At 42.6% G+C, this 16,683-nt stretch overlaps 1 protein-coding gene across 8 annotated transcripts in view; it reads left to right on the top strand.

Moving 5' to 3' along the window:
* fbxl16 (F-box and leucine-rich repeat protein 16) overlaps positions 1 to 16,683 on the top strand; it is a 157,861-nt gene that overhangs the window by 18,370 nt on the left and 122,808 nt on the right. The gene's annotated exons all lie outside the window — the stretch shown is intronic.

Genomic DNA, 16,683 nt, shown 5'->3' on the forward strand with positions numbered 1-16,683 from the left:
GCTGAGTACTAAACACCTGTGCTGATCAACTGCCTGAGTACTAAACACCTGTGCTGATCAACTGGCTGGAGTATTCACTGAGATTTTTAACCTCTTGTATCAATAGTCTGAGATAGCTACCAGCTTCAAGCAGGTTTCAACTATACTGGTGCCTAAGAAGAATGTGGTAACCTGCCTCAATGACTATCATCCAGTAGCACTTTCATCCACTGTGATGAAATGCTTTGAGGGGTTGTTGATGATGTATATCAACTCCTGTTCCTGAGAAGGAACTTGGATCCACTCCAATTTGCCTACCGACATAACAGGGCCAAAGAAGATGACATTTCATTGGTTCTTCACTCAACCCTAAAAGATATGGACAGCAAAGGTATATATGTCAGAATGCTCTTTATTGACTACGGCTGAGTATTTAATGCTTCATCCCCTCAAACTAATATCTCCTTGTGCAATTGGATCTTCGATTTCCTCACTTGCAGAATCCTGTCAGTGGGATTGGCAACAACATCTCATCCTCAATCTCCATCAGCACAGGGGCACCACAAAGCTGTGTGCGTTGTCCCCTGTTCTAGTTGCTTTACGCTTATGACTGTGTGGCTAAGCATAGCTCCAATGCCATTTTTAAGTTTGCTGATGACACCCCTGTTGTTGGGCGAATCAGAGGTGGTGATGAATTAACATATAGGATGGAGATTGAAAATCTGGCTGAGCGGTGCCAAAACACCAACCTCTTACTCAATGTGAGAAAGACCAGGGAGCTGATTAATTCTGCAGAAGAAGGAAATCAGAGGTCCATGAGCCAGTCTTCATTGGGGGAATCAGAGGTAGAGAGAGTCAGTAATTTTAAATTCCTCGGTGTTATCATTTCAGAGGACCTGTTTTGGGCCCAACACATAAGTGCAATTATGAAGAAAGCATAGCAGCACCTCTACCTCCCTAGGAGTTTGCAGAGACTGGGCTTGACATCTAAAACTTTGACAAGCCTCTATAGATGTGTGGTGGAGAGTATATTGACTGGCTGCGTCACAGCCTGGTATGGAAACACTAATGCCCTTGAATGGAAAATTCTACAAGGAGTATTGGATATGGCCCAGTCCATCATGGGTAAAGCCCTCCCCACCATTGAGTACATCTACACGGAGCAATGTCACAGGAAAGCAGCATCCACCGTTAGGGGACCCCCATCACGCAGGTCCTGCTCTCTTTTCTCTGCTGCCATTAGGAGGGAGGTAGAGGAGCCTTGGGACTCACACCACTTGGTTCTGGAACAGTTATTACCCTCAACCATCAGGCTCTTGAACCAGTGGGATAACTTCACTCAACTTCACTTGCCCCATCATTGAAATGTTCCCACAACCAATGGACTCACTTTCAAGGACTCTTCATCTCATGTTCTCAATATTAATTAATCTGTTTATTTATTTATTATTATTTTTATTGCTTCTGTTATTTCTCTCTTTCTGTATTTATATCGTTTGTTGTTTTTTTGTACAGTGGTTGTCTGCCCTGTTGGTGTGTGGTTTTGCATTGATTCTGTTATGGTTATTGGATTTATTGAGTATGCCCGCAAGAAAATGAATCTCAGGGTTGCATATGGTGACATATATGTACTTTGATAATAAATTTACTTTGAGCTTCAAATATGCTTTACTAATTCTCTTGCAATGTGATTCTGATCATAGATGCATAACCATGTAGCAAAATGGCATTACAGTACTATGTTTCTAAGGCAAGAGGTAAATTACGGGGTACTGGGAATAAGACAAGAAGCGATTACATACTACGTTACCTGGAAAACAAGGCAAACAAGTTACAATGATCAGTATGATTTGCATAAAGCAATGTTTGTCGTCTGTGTTATACAAAGGCAGTTAATGTCTAATTGTATTTCATTGTTGTAAATTTCAGCTCAGCCTAGTATTCTTACTGATATCCCATCCTATATCAGATTTTGCTCATTTGTCACTCCAGTACTATAATGTAACAAATTCCCAGAAATCCAGTGCCCAAAATTTAAATCTCACACATACAGTAGCTCTGCCCCAGTTATCGAAGTAAAGAAAATCCCTTCTCCATAATACCAAATGCCTTTTTTATACATTTCTTGCTTCCCTTTCATCCAGTATTGATGGCAAAACTTCATCTACACAAAACACCATTCCCTAAGTTTCCATCACAAACTTCCCAGCCTCTTTAAAGTCCATTTCTTTAGGGCCCTCTTCTGTGTATGTTTCCACTTGGGGCCTACTTTATCTAATTACTCCTTTTACATGATCCTTGCAGCATTTTTCTTTCTGAGTAAAATGTACTTTGGTGTAAGCAGTGCTAATGTTGGTGCGGTTAAAGAAAACAGGTTAGCCCTCCATTTAAAAAAAAGGAGAGAGATGTCATGCAACACATTTAATCTTTTAATATATTAAGGAGATTAATATTTCTGTACATATTATTGATTAATAATCATGTCATTGAGATATAATTTTTAGAGTTTTGTCTAATAGCATAATAACATGACAGTAATGATTGCGAGTATGGTAATTGAAAACAAACAGAATGTGAGGAGAAAGAGCTGATGTTTATAATAGTCGAAGTTAAGTGAAAACCTGTTGAAGCTCCTCTTTTAGATTCTGGTAGCTCACTGTCATTTATTAGGAAAAGTCATGCCCCTACCTTTGCTGTTGACTACAGTCGCCAAACACCCGTCCAATGTATCCATGGTGACTGGAAGTCTGAGCCACTGGCAGAATTCATTGCCACAGATACCTATGCAGGCCAAGTCATTTAAAGCAGAGAATGATAAGTTCTTGATCTGTAAGGGTGTCAAAGGTTACAGGGAGAAGGGAGGAGAATAGGATTGAGAGGGAAACTAAATCAGCCATGATGGAATGGTGGAGCACTTGATGGGCCAAATGGCCCAATTCTGCTCCTATGTCTTATGGTCTTTTGTTAATAATACTTACGTGTCTTTTATTAGGGTTGAGTTAAAATAATTCCTAATTCATTACGTATTTGTGTTGTCTAACTCAGATATGTAATTTTGTTTACCATTCATTGAGCATTCCTGTGCTCTTTTAGACTGTATGTGCCATAGCTATTTATATAAGTCCCACTATACCAACTTCTAAACACTAATTATTAATGATGCAGACTAGCTTACAATGTCTAGGTTGTGGAACAGAAGATTAGTCCAAATTTTAAACTCCAAAGAAATTATAGACTAGTAGATTCATTTGGCCCACTTCAATTAAAACTTCCCTCAGCTTCATTTTTTTTCTAAGAACTCTATTCAAGTCAATCTTCCTATAAAACTATCATTTTCCAGAAACAAAACACATAAATGCTGGAAGGAACTGGCCAGTCAAGAAGCAGGTGTGGACAGAGAGACAACTCAAAGATTCTCAAACCTGGGAAAGAGCAAAGGGTTTGCAGTCGTCAGTGTAGAGCTGGGGAGAGAATGTAAGGGGTAAGAAGGTAGTCTGAGATAAATCATATAATAAGCAGCATGAGTAGTGATCATTAGCAAAGCATTTTAAAGAAATATGGTGAGAAAGAGACTAAAATTGATGATAGAAAGTAATAAAAGAGTGGTTTACCTGAAGTTGTAAAATTATATATTCATTTCATAAAGTTGAGAATTTCTTAGATGGTTGTTCTTCTAGTTAATGTTGGGCCTTACAGTGCAGGAGGCCAAAGCTAGATCAAGTTCAAGTTTATTGTCATCTGACTGTGTGTGCGCACGCACACACACATATACACACACACACACACACACACACACACACACACACACGAGGGGTGATTGATAAGTTTGTGGCCTAAGGTAGAAGGAGTCATTTTTAGAAACCCTAGCACATTTATTTTTCCTACATTTACACACTTAGTCCAGCGGTCGTGGAGCATATGGATCAGACCTCCAGAAGTGGTCCAGAGCAGGGGTGATTGTTAAGTTTGTGGCCTAAGGTAGAAGGAGATGAGTTATTAACTTCAAACTTTCTGCATTATCACTGAAAGAGTTGAACTGCACGTGCATGTATCAAGAGCCATATAACTCATCTCCTTCTACCTTAGGCCACGAACTTATTAATCACCCCCGCTGTGAACCGCCTGGAGGTCCAAGGCACTCTCATCACATGCGCGTGCAGTTCAACTCCTTAAATGATAATGCAGAAAGTTTGAAGTTAATAATTCATCTCCTTCTACCTTAGGCCATGAACTTATCAATCAGCCCTGCTGCGGTCCACTTCTACAAGGAAGGGATCAGTATGCTCCACGACTGCTGGACTAACTGTGTAAATGTAGGAGGGGACTATGTTGAAAAATAAATGTGCTAGGTTTTCTAAAATTGACTCCTTCTACCTTAGGCCATGAACTTATCACTCGTCCTTCGTGTGTATGTGTATATATATAAAACAATTTTCCTCTGGACTATGGTGCACTCACATATCATATATCACACACAGCACATAAACCAAAACATTACACTATAGATAAGTTAATAAAATACAATTCAAAATGAAGGTAGTAAAGCGCAGCACGGGTAAATGGTAAACAGCTCGCTGTCATAGTGATGAGACCTCAGTGGTGTCAGGGTATTCATTAGTTTCACAGCCTGAGGGAAGTAGCTGGTACCCAGTCTGGCAGTCATAGTCCTGATGCTTCTGTACCTCCTTCCCGATGATAGTGCATCAAAGGTATATGTGGGATGGGTGGTAGGGATCCTTGTGATTGTTGAAGTCATTGCCACTGGCCGGTCATCATTTAGGCCAGCTTCCGTTGTTCCCTCGGGCAGTGGAACGATGGTGGCTGCCTTGAAGCCTGCAGGGACAGTGGACTGTTTCAGAGAGATATCAAGGATGTTCGTTAAGATCTCTGTTAGCTGGGCGGCACAGTCCATCAGCTCCTGACCGGGTAAGTTGTCCGGGCCTGCAGCTTTGTGTGGGTTTACTCAGGCCAGGGTCTTCCTCACCTCGGCTGTGGCCAGACAGGGTGCCTGCTCCTCAGGAAGAGAAGGGGCTTTCCTTGATGTCACATCATTCAGTTGGTAAAATCATTGATTCTATTATGGTAACTGGATTTATTGAGTATACCCACAGAAAGTGAATCTCAGGGTTGTATGTGGTGACATATATGTACTTTGACGGTGCATTTACTTTGAACTTTGAACCAAAAAGTCAATCCTCATTATTAACTAATATTAATGTCATGTTAATGCAATTATTTCCACAAGTGCTACTTTTGCAAGCTGCACAGATGAATGTCCCAGTCATGTATTCTGAGGATAGAATGGAGTGTTTTTATGCAAGTTGTGTACATTCCAAGATCAACCAGTTTCTTCACAAATAAGCACTGACCTTGGGTTAGTGCCCAGCTCTGGCAGCTGAGGGAGTTGTTCAGTCCAATGGTGCTGTACCCTACTGTCAAAATGCAAAGCTTTCCACTCATTCTCATCAGTGGGGGAACCTCTTGCTAGCCCCTTGTGCTCATCGGGGTCCGATTCCAAATCTTCACGTCCCATCGATTTACCGCTACGGTGGTGCTGCTGTATAAGTTTGACAACCTTAGCAAGGGTGAAAGGACATTATGGCAGTAACGCAAATAGGATATCGTGATTTAGAAAACGCTTTCTGAATCGTAAAATATTCAACAGTATCATTAGACACAAGGGATACTGCAGATGTTGGAAATCTAGAGCAACGTACATAAGATTCCTTGTACCAAAAAATCATGAAATGCTGCAGGCAGATGGAATGAAACAGTTGACATTTTGTGCCGAGACTCTTCATTAGGTTTTGTTATTTTAGCTGTTGCTTATTGACTAATGTATCAAAGTAGAGTCAGGGTACAACAGCCCAGAAGCAAGCTCTTCAGGCCTTCTAGACCATGGCAACTTGATCTCCTGCCGAGTCTAACCTATTTGGACCCAGATCAAACCCTTTGCCACCCATGTACTGTACATACCCAAACTTCTCTTAAATGTTACAACTGAACCCTCATCTGCCACTTCTCCTGGCAGCTTGTACTATACCTACACAACCTTCTGAGTGAAGTTTCCCCTCAGATTCCCCTTAAGTACTTCACCTTGCACCCTGATCCTATGACCCCTCGTTCCAGCTCACCCAACCTGACAATTTTGTGTACCTCAATAAAATCTCCCCTCATTTTCTTTTGCTCCAGAGAGTAATGTCCTAACCTATTCAAAGTTTCTTTATAACTTATGTCCTCAAGTCCCAGAACCCCCTTTTAAATTTTCTCTGCACCCTTTCAATCTAATTGATACCAAATTATTGATGTCTTGTGTTTGATCTTATTTGTTTACTGAGTCTCATAATTTTTATATCTAAGATGGAGTCTGTAGGGATGCATAATTACCCGCCCACTCATTAACCAGCTGAACACCATATGCAGTGGGGGAATAGTCAGGAGGTTTCTTGGAAAATGGCAACAGAGCGTGGTGACTGGTTGCAAGTTGTTCTCCGCAGGATTATTCATTGTTGTAATGAATTGATCTGTTTGAGTGATATGCAATACAATTAAGTCTGTACGAATGATACGCAAGACAGGTCTTTCACTGGACCTTGGTACATGTGATAATAATAAACCAATATATCAATTTTTTACCAAACTAAGCATCTGCAGCTATGGATTTGGTTCAATGTCCTGCCTGATCAAATATCTGGGATCCCGCTCCATCACGTAAGGCTGACCTATTTTTTTCTTACACAATGGACATTAATGCCAAGTGTATTAAAACTACACAAGAAAACTACAAACACTACAAGTGTAGGAAGTGCCAAAGTCACACTACTGGAGAAAAGTGCTTTTTTATATTTAGAATGGACCAACTTTGTTCAGAGCATCGACTGGGATAAACCAATGTCATAAAACCGGGAGGGTGGTGCAGTATTGAGGCTGCCAGTGTAACGCTTTACAGCGCTAAGGATCGGGGTTCAATACCTGCCACTGCCTGTAAGGAGTTTGTACCTACTCCCCGTGACCACGGTGATCTCCTCCGGGTGCTCCCTTTCCCTCCCGCCGTCCAAAGAGATACAGATTGGTAAGGGTTAGTGACTTGTAGGCATCCTACGTTTGCACCAAGAGCATGCAACACTTCCGGGCTGCCCTCAGCACATCCTCAGACTGTGTTGGCTGTTGACACACACGGTGCATTTCACTGCGTTTCGACATTTCAATGTACGTGTGACAAATAAAGCTACTCTTTAATCACTAAGCCCAGTTAGTCTAGGTGCTGAATCAATCTGAGTAATCCATTTAGTGGAAAGAATGTTACAGATCATAATCCAGTTAAATAGAGGAAGAGCTTTTTGATGTGGTCTTGCAGATTCTGTAGAGCAACGCAAGTGAGAAAGCATAGCAAATAGATTCTTCAAACCTAAGTCCATACATTTTTGGGCCTAGCTCCGTTCTATGTGTAATGTGTCCAGTGAGAGGTTGGAAGGATGTGTCATTTTATTTATTTAGATATACAGCGTGAAACCAGCCCTTCGAGCCACACCACCCAGCAATCCCTCGATTTAATCCTAGTCTAACCACGGAACGATTTATAATGACCAATTAACCTACCAAACGGTATGTCTTTGGACTGTAGGAGGAAACCGGAGCACCTGGAGGAAACCCACACAGACACGGAGAGAATGTACAAACTCCTTACAGACAGCAACAGGAATTGAACCCGTGTCACCTGTACTGTGAAGCGTTGTGCTAACCACTAGGCTACCGTGCCGCTACTTGCCAGCGCCGGATGAGTTACTTCTGATTTGAGAAGAAATCTAGCTTTCAAGCTGGTAGATCCAGTGGATTTAGACCATTGCACCTGCACTGTCATCCAACGTGACTGCATGGGGCATCCAAGTGGGTGATGAAATATCCACTAGGTCCCTGGAGTTTAGCACTTAAACGTGTATTTTTTTTTAGGGAAAGAATCCCTTTCAGAATTTAGCTCATTAAGAAGGGATCAAGTTTTGACCTAGAAACATTAGAAATCTTTGTGTAGCAAAAGGCCATGACTCCACAGTGCAGATAATCAACAACCACCCCAACCCCGCCAACACTCTCATTCTATCAATTTCTATCCACTCTAACCCCCTCAGTGCAGATCTTACTTCAATTTTGTGATGGAAGGAGGGGTGAGGTAGGTGCTGGATTGGGCAGCTTGGCCTAAGTATCTAGATAAGGCCAGGGGCCATATTTTTTTTTTTTTTTTTAAGCTAATTTGAATCTTGGTGCTCTTACCGAATGTGCTTGTCTCAGGTCTGGATCTAAATATTAGGACCACATGTCCACAGAATCTCATCAACTGCAAAGCACTTTCTGATGACAAGAAAAACAATATTGAAATACAAATTTCTTATCTTCAAAGTGAGCTGTTGCTTAAATCCTTTCTGTGCTGTGATAGAATCATACAGCATGCAAACAGGCCATTCAGCCCAAATCATTCACTCTTCCATACTATCTCCCAGCACTTAGACCACAGCCCTCAATGCCTCAGTGATTCAAGTACTTATCTAAATATTTCTTAAACGCAATCAATGATTCTGCTTCCATCACACTCTCAGGCAATGCATTACTACTCTCTGAGTGAAGAAAGTCCCCTTATATCCCCTTTGAATCTCTTCCTGCATTCTTTAAGTCTATGTCCTCCAGTTCCACCTACAATACCTGTAATATGGGGGATGGGCAGAATTGTCCTGCTATCTACCCTATCTACAACACTCATAATTTGGGATATAAGTCGTGTTCCCTTTTAACTACCTCCACTCTAGGGAGAAAAGACATAGCTTCTCCAGTCTGTACGCCTGTCTGGAACGCTTCAGCCCAGGCAACATCTGGTGAATCTCCTCTGTACCTTTTGCAGTACCATGCCATCTTTCCTATACATTGTAGACCGGAACTGTATACGGTACTTCAGCTGAAGTCTGACCAAGCTTTCATAAAATTGGAGCATAACCGCTCTATTTTGTACGTCCTGACTAATGAAGCCTAAAGTCCACCATGTTATCCGAACCACATTGTCTGCCTGTGTTGCCACTTTGAAGGATCTATAGACTTTAAGGTCCCTTGGTTCCTCAGTATACCCTGTGACCTATCACTCATGCCCTAACCTCATTATAGCTCGCACCTGCCATTTTTGTCCACTTCGCCAAAACATTGGTATCTCCCTGCGGCCTACCAACAATTTCCACACTATCAACAGCGCTGCCAATCTTTGTGCAAATGTACTGATCTTGCCTCCGACATCCACATCAAAGTCAGTCATGCAGTGACAAACAACAATGTGGGATACCACTACTCAGACACCAGCCGCAAAAAAATAACTCTCTACTATCGTCCTCTGTCCATGATGTTGAAATAACAAACTCACGCCTGCCTAAAGTCCTGCTCAGTGATGAGGTTTTTTTTTTTAAGATTAGATTATGAGGACACACAGTCCTCTTTTATTGTCATTTAGTAATGCATGCATTAAGAAATGACACAATGTTTTTCCAGAATGATATCACAGAAACACATGACAAACCAAGACTGAAAAACTGACAAAAACCACCTAATTATAACATATAGTTACAACAGTGCAAAGCAATACCGTAACTTGATAAGAACAGTCCATGGCCAGGGTAAAGAGTCTCAAAGTCTCTCAAAAGTCCTCCAGTGCCGCAAACTTGCCGATGCAGCATCCCGGAAGCATCCGACCACAGTCCGACTCCAAGTCCATCTGAATACTCCGAGCCTCCGACCAGCTCTCCAACACCGATGCACCGAGCACCATCTCTGCTGAGCGGTTCGACCCTGGCCCTGGCAACAGGCAGTAGGCAAGGCCGAGGATTTGGGGCCTTCCCTCCAGAGATTCTCGATCGCACAGTAGCAGCGGCAGCGAAGCAGGCATTTCAGAAGTTTCTCCAGATGTTCCTCCATGCTTCCTCATGTCTGTCTCTATCAAATCAGGATTGTGCACGGCATCCTACTTCACAGATACGATATCATTCGGAACGGCTGCGCGCGCTGCGTCGCACTGCTATCTTCTCCTCCCTCCTTGACCAGCTTTTCTCTGATTGCTGTTGAGCTGCCTTCTGCTTTAAACTCAACACTGAGATAGAGCTTGGGTGATTGTAAGGAAAGCACAACAACAGTTGTCAGAAGCGGTTGCTGGGAACACTCTGATTCAATGTTGCTGGGTGCGCAGCGACAGTTTAAGGCAGGGAAGGCATTCAAACAGGGCCCCAACTTATCAAGTGAAAACAGCCCAATCACTCACAGACTGTGCTTATCCCGAGGATCAGCTATGACATTAGAGGTCTTCACAGTGGCGTAGTAGTTATGGGGTGATTATTTTAAATCACCAGCAATCACTGATCAGGACTCGATTCCCCTCACAGTCTGTAAGTAGTTTGTACATTCTCCCCGTGACCGCGTGGGTTTCCTCCAGGTTCTCCAGTTTGCTCCCACAGTCCGAAGATGTGCGGTTAGAGTTAGTGAGTTGTGGGCACGCTATGTTAGTGGTGAACACTTTCCTCCAGCTCAAGCCCTGGACTGTATTGGCCATTGACTCAAAGTGACGCAGTTCACTGTATGTTTTGATATACATGTGACAAATAAAGCTAATCTTTACCTTATTATGGATAAAATAAAACAATGGCCGTAGCTGTTAACACTGGACCCCAACTGGCCTTTTAACACTGATTTATGCTGTAAACAATTTCAAAGCAATTGGTTTGGTGGTAAGCCAGTTCATGCAGAAATTCTGGGCTGGGAGGCTTGGATTTCACTAAACAACACATGTGAGAGATGTTGTTAAGGCTGCCAGGTCTCCTGGAGTTTTTGCTTCCTGTTTTCTGGTGGTGGTAAAGAAAAGAGAAAGAAAAAATGTTTGGGATGTTGATTGTGCCTGCAGCAAAGCCAGGGGACATGCACCCATGGTGTCTGGCAGATGACATGCTAGTGTCTTGCCACCACACAACTGTACCCACCTGAAGTGGCTTCTGGGCTTCGACACAAGCTGCATTCATGCCAAACTGTCGTGGATGAGTCCTGTATTTCCCGTCACTTTACACTTTCCTTTTTTTTTCCCGAGAGCCAGCTATGTGAGGAGGTTCAGAAATGGCAAACTGATTTCCCATTTGCCATCTGTCCCTATATTGTGATCTTGGAGGCTGTAGCTTCGCGTTATATAGAACACAGAACAATTAGCTTGTTGCCTTTGTAGCAAAGGCTACAAGTAGTCTTGTAGCCTTTGGCCCGCATTTTTGTGCTAACCTATATATACTTGCTCTGTGATCAATCTAATCCTTCCCTCCTATACAGCACAACCCTCCATTTTTCTCTATCCATGTGCCATGTGCCTAATCCCTTCTGTCTTCACAACATTCATATCCTTCCATTTTCGTCACCTTCATGTGCCGCTTTAAATGTCCTGATTGTATCAGCTTCCACCACCACCCCTGGTTGTGTGTTCCAGGCACCCACCACCCTCTGTGTAAAAAATCTTATCTCTGGCACCTCCCCTAAACTTTCCTCAACTCACCTTAAATGGATGTCCTCTGGTATTGGCCATTGCTGGCCTGAGAAAGGTTGTTGACTGTCCACTGTCAGGACTCTGGCCTTGAAGTGCAAGGACACAGAACGAGTAGCTGTTCCTGAACCATTGCATGTGCATCTTCAGGCTCCTGCCCTTCCTCCTTGGTGGTAGCAATGAGAAGAGGGCATGTCCCGGGTGACAGGGTCAATAATGGATGCCACATTTTTGAGGCATCACCTTTTAAAAGTGCCTGCAGCGCTGGGGAGGCCGGTGGCCATAATGGAACTGGCTAAGTTTACAACTTTCTGCAGCTTCTTCTGATCCTGTGCAGCGGCCCCTCCATACCAGACTGTGATGCAACCAGTTAGAATGCTTTCCAAAGTATATTTGTAGAAGTTTATGTGACGCTTTGGTGATAGACAAAGTCTCCTCAAAGTATAGTTGCTGCTGTGCTTTCTTTGTAAATGCATCAATATGTTGGGCCCAGGATAGATCTTCAGAAGTGTTGACACCCAGGAACTTGAAACTGCTGATCACTGAAGAAGGACCCATGTGTGTTCCCTTGACTTCCTCTTCCTGAAGTCCACGATCAATTCCTTGGTTTTACTGATTTTGAGTGCAAAGTTGTTGTTGTGACACCACTCAACCAGCTGGTCTATCTGGCTTCTGTATGCCTCCTCATCTCCACCTGACACTCTGTCAATAGTAGTTGTGTCATTGGCAAATTTATAGATGACATTTTGTGGGTGTAGGGAGCGTTGAGCAGTGGGCTAAGCTCAAAACCTTGAGGTGCTCCAGTGTTGATCGTCAGTGAGGAGATGTTACTTGCGATCCACACTGATTGTGGTCTCTCATCAAGGATCCAGTTATAGAGGGAGGTACAGAGGCCCAGGCTTTGGAGCTTGTTGATTAAAATTGAGGATATCATTGTGTGTAATGCTGAGCTGTATTCAATAAACAGCAGTCTGACCTAGCTACTGCTATTGCCCAGATGACCTGAGGCTGAGTGGAGAGCTAGTGAGATTGCATGCGCTGTAGACCTATTGTGGTATCAGGCAAATTGTAGCAAGTCCAGGTCCTCGCTCTGGTGGGAGTTAATTCTGGCCATGACCAACCTCTCAAAGCACCTCATCATAGTAGATGTGATGGCAAGCGGACAACAGTCACTGAGGCAGCTCGCCTTGCTCTTCTTGGGTGCTGGTATGATTGTCGCCATCTTGAAGCTGGTGGGAATCTCTGACTGCAGCAGTGAGAGACTGAAACCACAAGAAAATCTGCAGATGGTGGAAATCCAAGCAACACACACAAAATGCTGGAGGAACTCAGCGGGCCAGGCAGCATCTATAGAAAAGAGTAAACAGTCGATGTTTCAGGTCAAGACCCCTCAGCAGGGCTGGATTGAAAATGTCTTTGAACACTCCTTTAGTTGCTTGCCACAGGTTTTCAGTGCCCTATCAGGTAAATCATTAGGGCCTGATGCCGAATGAGGGTTCACCCTCCTGAAAAATGTTTTGATGCCAGCTTCCAAGACAGAGATCACAGGGTTACCAGATGCTGCAGGGATGTGCAGCAGTGTAGTTTTATTCTCCCTTTCAAAGGTGCATAAAAGGCATTGAGCTCATCTGGGAGTGAAGCATCACTGCCATTCACAATGTTAACTTATGCCTTGTAGGAACTCTGCCAGAGCTGACGTTTTGTTGCACTTAAAATAGTCCTCTATAGGTTGTACCTGGACGTATTTATACCTGAGTATAACTCCTTTATACCCGAGTGAACCTACCATCAGTCTAGTCGTCCTCATGTTGTTCATGCACATATAAAATGCCCTGGGGTTTTCCTTAATCCCATCCACCACGGCCTTCTCATGTCTCCTTCCAGCGTTCCAAACCCTTTCTTAAACTCCTTCCAGGCTACTTTAAGACCCTCAAGATCCCTGCCTGATTTATGCTTCCTTTACCTTAAACATACCTCCTTCTTGCTCTTGACTAAATGTTTCATCTCTCCTGTCAACCACAGTTCCTTCACCTTATTATATTTTCCCTGTCTCCAATGGGACAAACCTATCTAGAACAAATAGTTCCTTTCCAGAATTCTGTGCAAGTAGTCCTTCAATTTCTAATTCTGGCTGGTTCCTAGTAGCTGCTGCTAGGAACTACTAGATGAAGCTAAGAAATATGTTAAACTTCTGAAACTGTACATCAGTGAAGTCATGCTACAGATGCTCTCTGACTTGGCAACAAATGAAACGAAACTTTGGAAGGTAGAAACAGGAGGGGTTTGTTTAGTATCTGGCTGTAAGAATTGTCCCGAAGTTTAGTACCATTGGTCTGTCATTTATCTCTGGAGGTCTATTCAAATCCATTTTGTTATCAAAAATCAGTCAACCTCAGATATAAGATTAAACATCCCTAGAATATTAATCACCATTTGAAGGCAAAACTCCAGCTTTTACCAACTCTACATGTAGTAATCTTTCCTAAAGCCCTGGCTCTAATTTTTAAGCTTACTGTTGTTAAAGGGCTTGACCCCATGTGACTTCAAACCACAGTGCTGATTTGACTCATAATTGTTTTTTAAATAGTTTCACAAGCCACTTAGTTCAAGTGCAGTTAGGGGTGGCCAATAAATCCTAGTAGCTTTTCACATCTTGTGTTTGAGTAAGTATACTTTGTTCCTTAGATGCTTTCCTCAACTCTAGCACCCACTATAACTGCCAGAGGTTGTCTTCAAACAGCATCAATGAGTTACAGGCTGGACAAAATGAATTGAGCTCATTGGCTGCAAACATGAACCTTTGCAAAGATATATCAACTGTTATACAAAATGCTGGAGCAACTCAGCAGGTCAGGCAGCACTTATGGAAATAAAGTTTTGACGTTTTGATCTGAGACCCTCCATCAGCACTGGAAAGGAAGGGGGTAAGGAGCCAGAATAAAAAGTTAGGGGCAGGGAAAGGGGGACAGGCTAGAAGGTGATAGGTGAAGCGATGTAGGTAGGAAAAGTAAAAGGCTGGAGTAGAAGGTATCCAATTGGAGAGAAATGGCAGCTCCAGTGGTTTTAGGGCCAATTCCTGGAGTTACCTAACTATCAGCAATATGGTTTTGGCAAATGAGCTACAGTCCTTCGAAGTGACAGGAGCACAACTTAAGGTGACTAGGGATAGGGAATAAATGTTGTTCAGGCTTCTTCCAAAACTGCCACGATGCTCTGCATAAACTAATTTGCACGAGATCAGGTCTTACATGATCTTTTTGTTTGTATTTATACTGCGTACATTATGAACAATTCTGAACATGGAAGTGGGTTAATTCCTTTGCTCTGTTACAACCATTTTCCATATCATAACCTAGGCACAATGCTGTGGGCGAGACAGCCTGTTCCTGTGCTGTACTCTTCTGTTAACTAATTGCTTGAAAATTTGAATACCTGGGCTGTATGCATTTTAACAATTTCATAATTAATAGCTGGCTGAATGTGAACAATTATATTAAATACCAGGACTTGTAGATAACATATTGAATCTTTGCTCACAGTTAGTTATCCACAATGCTGTCTTTATATCATGTTGAAAATGATGTATTCCTCTTCAGTGCTACCTTCTAAGATGAAGATAAGCCGTATCACAGAAGCACAACTGATGTATTTATTTAATACCATCACTAACACATTTCCTAAGTACCTGCGTGGTGTTCACACTGACAATATTAAAAGCAGAATCTCCAGCTGATCATCTAATGGAATTCTACTTTTTACCCTGAGAATACAAAACTGTGATATAATGATGAACCCATATAAAAGTATAACGAGACCTCAGAGTTTCTTGTTCAGCATTGTTCCACACAAGCAGAATATTGAAGGTTTAGAACAGGTTCAACATGGGTTCATGGCAACGGTGGCTGGACTAAGGATGTGTAAGTAAGAGGAAAGATGAGAAATTTGACCTCTCTTTGTTAAAGCAATACAGACTATTCACAAAGTTGAATTTGTATAAGGCATTGGTAAGGCCAAATTTGGAGTATTGTGTGCAGTTCTGGTCACCGAATTATAGGAAGGATGTCAATAAAATTGAGAGGGTACAGAGGAAGTTTACTGAAATGTTGCCTGGGTTTCATCTCCTAAGTTACAGAGAAAGGTTGAACAAGTTAGGTCTTTATTCTTTGGAGCGTAGAAGGTTGAGGGGGACTTGATAGAGGCGTTTAAAATTATGAGGGGGATTGATAGAGTTGACGTGGTTAGACTTTTTCCATTGAGAGTGGGGAAGATTCAAACAAGAGGGCATGGGTTGAGAATTAGAGAACAAAATTTTAGGGGGTAACATGAGGGGGAACTTACTTACTTAGAGAGTGGTAGCTGTGTGGAACGAGCTTCCAGCAGAAGTGGTTGAGGCAGGTTCGATGTTGTCGTTTAAAGTTAAGTTGGATAGTTATATGGACAGGAAAGGAATGGAGGGTTATGGGCTGAGTGCAGGTCGGTGGGAATAGGATAGGGTAAGAGTTCGGCACGGACTAGAAGGGCCGAGATGGCCTGTTTCCGTGCTGTAATTGTTATATGGTTATAATACTTCTCTTCCTGGTGGATGATAATTCCAGGTTAAAAGTTCCAAGGAACAATATTGACTGGAAGATTTACTGGAGAGCAGGAGAAACTGGTTTGCTTGGAGCTTTGGAATGTATTTCCTATCAGTTCCAGCAATCAACAGAGCTTGGTAGATTGGTAAATTGGTCTATTATTGTCACATGTACTGAGGTACAGTGAAAAACTTGTCTTGCATGTAATTCATAGAGATCCATGAAGCAGTACAAGGTGAAGCAATAACAGGGTACAGAATAAAGTGCTTAAGTACAGAGAAAGTGCAGTGCACAGAGGCAATAAGGTGCAAGTTCATAACAAGTAGATTGTGAAGCCTACAGTCCGTCTTATATCACTAGGAACCTCCTCAATAGACTTATAACAGTATTACAGAAGCTGTCCTTAAGCTTGGCGGTGCATGGTTTCAGAGACTTGATTCCTTTGTCCAATGAGAAAGGGAGAAGAGAGAATGTCTGGGGTGTGTGGGGTCTTTGATTACGCTGGCTGCTTTACCGAGACAGCAAAGAGTGCAGACGGAGTCCCTGGAGGGGAGGCTAGATTCCACGACGTGTTGAGCTGTGTCCATAACT

This window comes from Mobula birostris, chromosome 9, assembly GCF_030028105.1.
Source record: "Mobula birostris isolate sMobBir1 chromosome 9, sMobBir1.hap1, whole genome shotgun sequence".
Lineage (NCBI taxonomy): Eukaryota > Metazoa > Chordata > Chondrichthyes > Myliobatiformes > Myliobatidae > Mobula > Mobula birostris.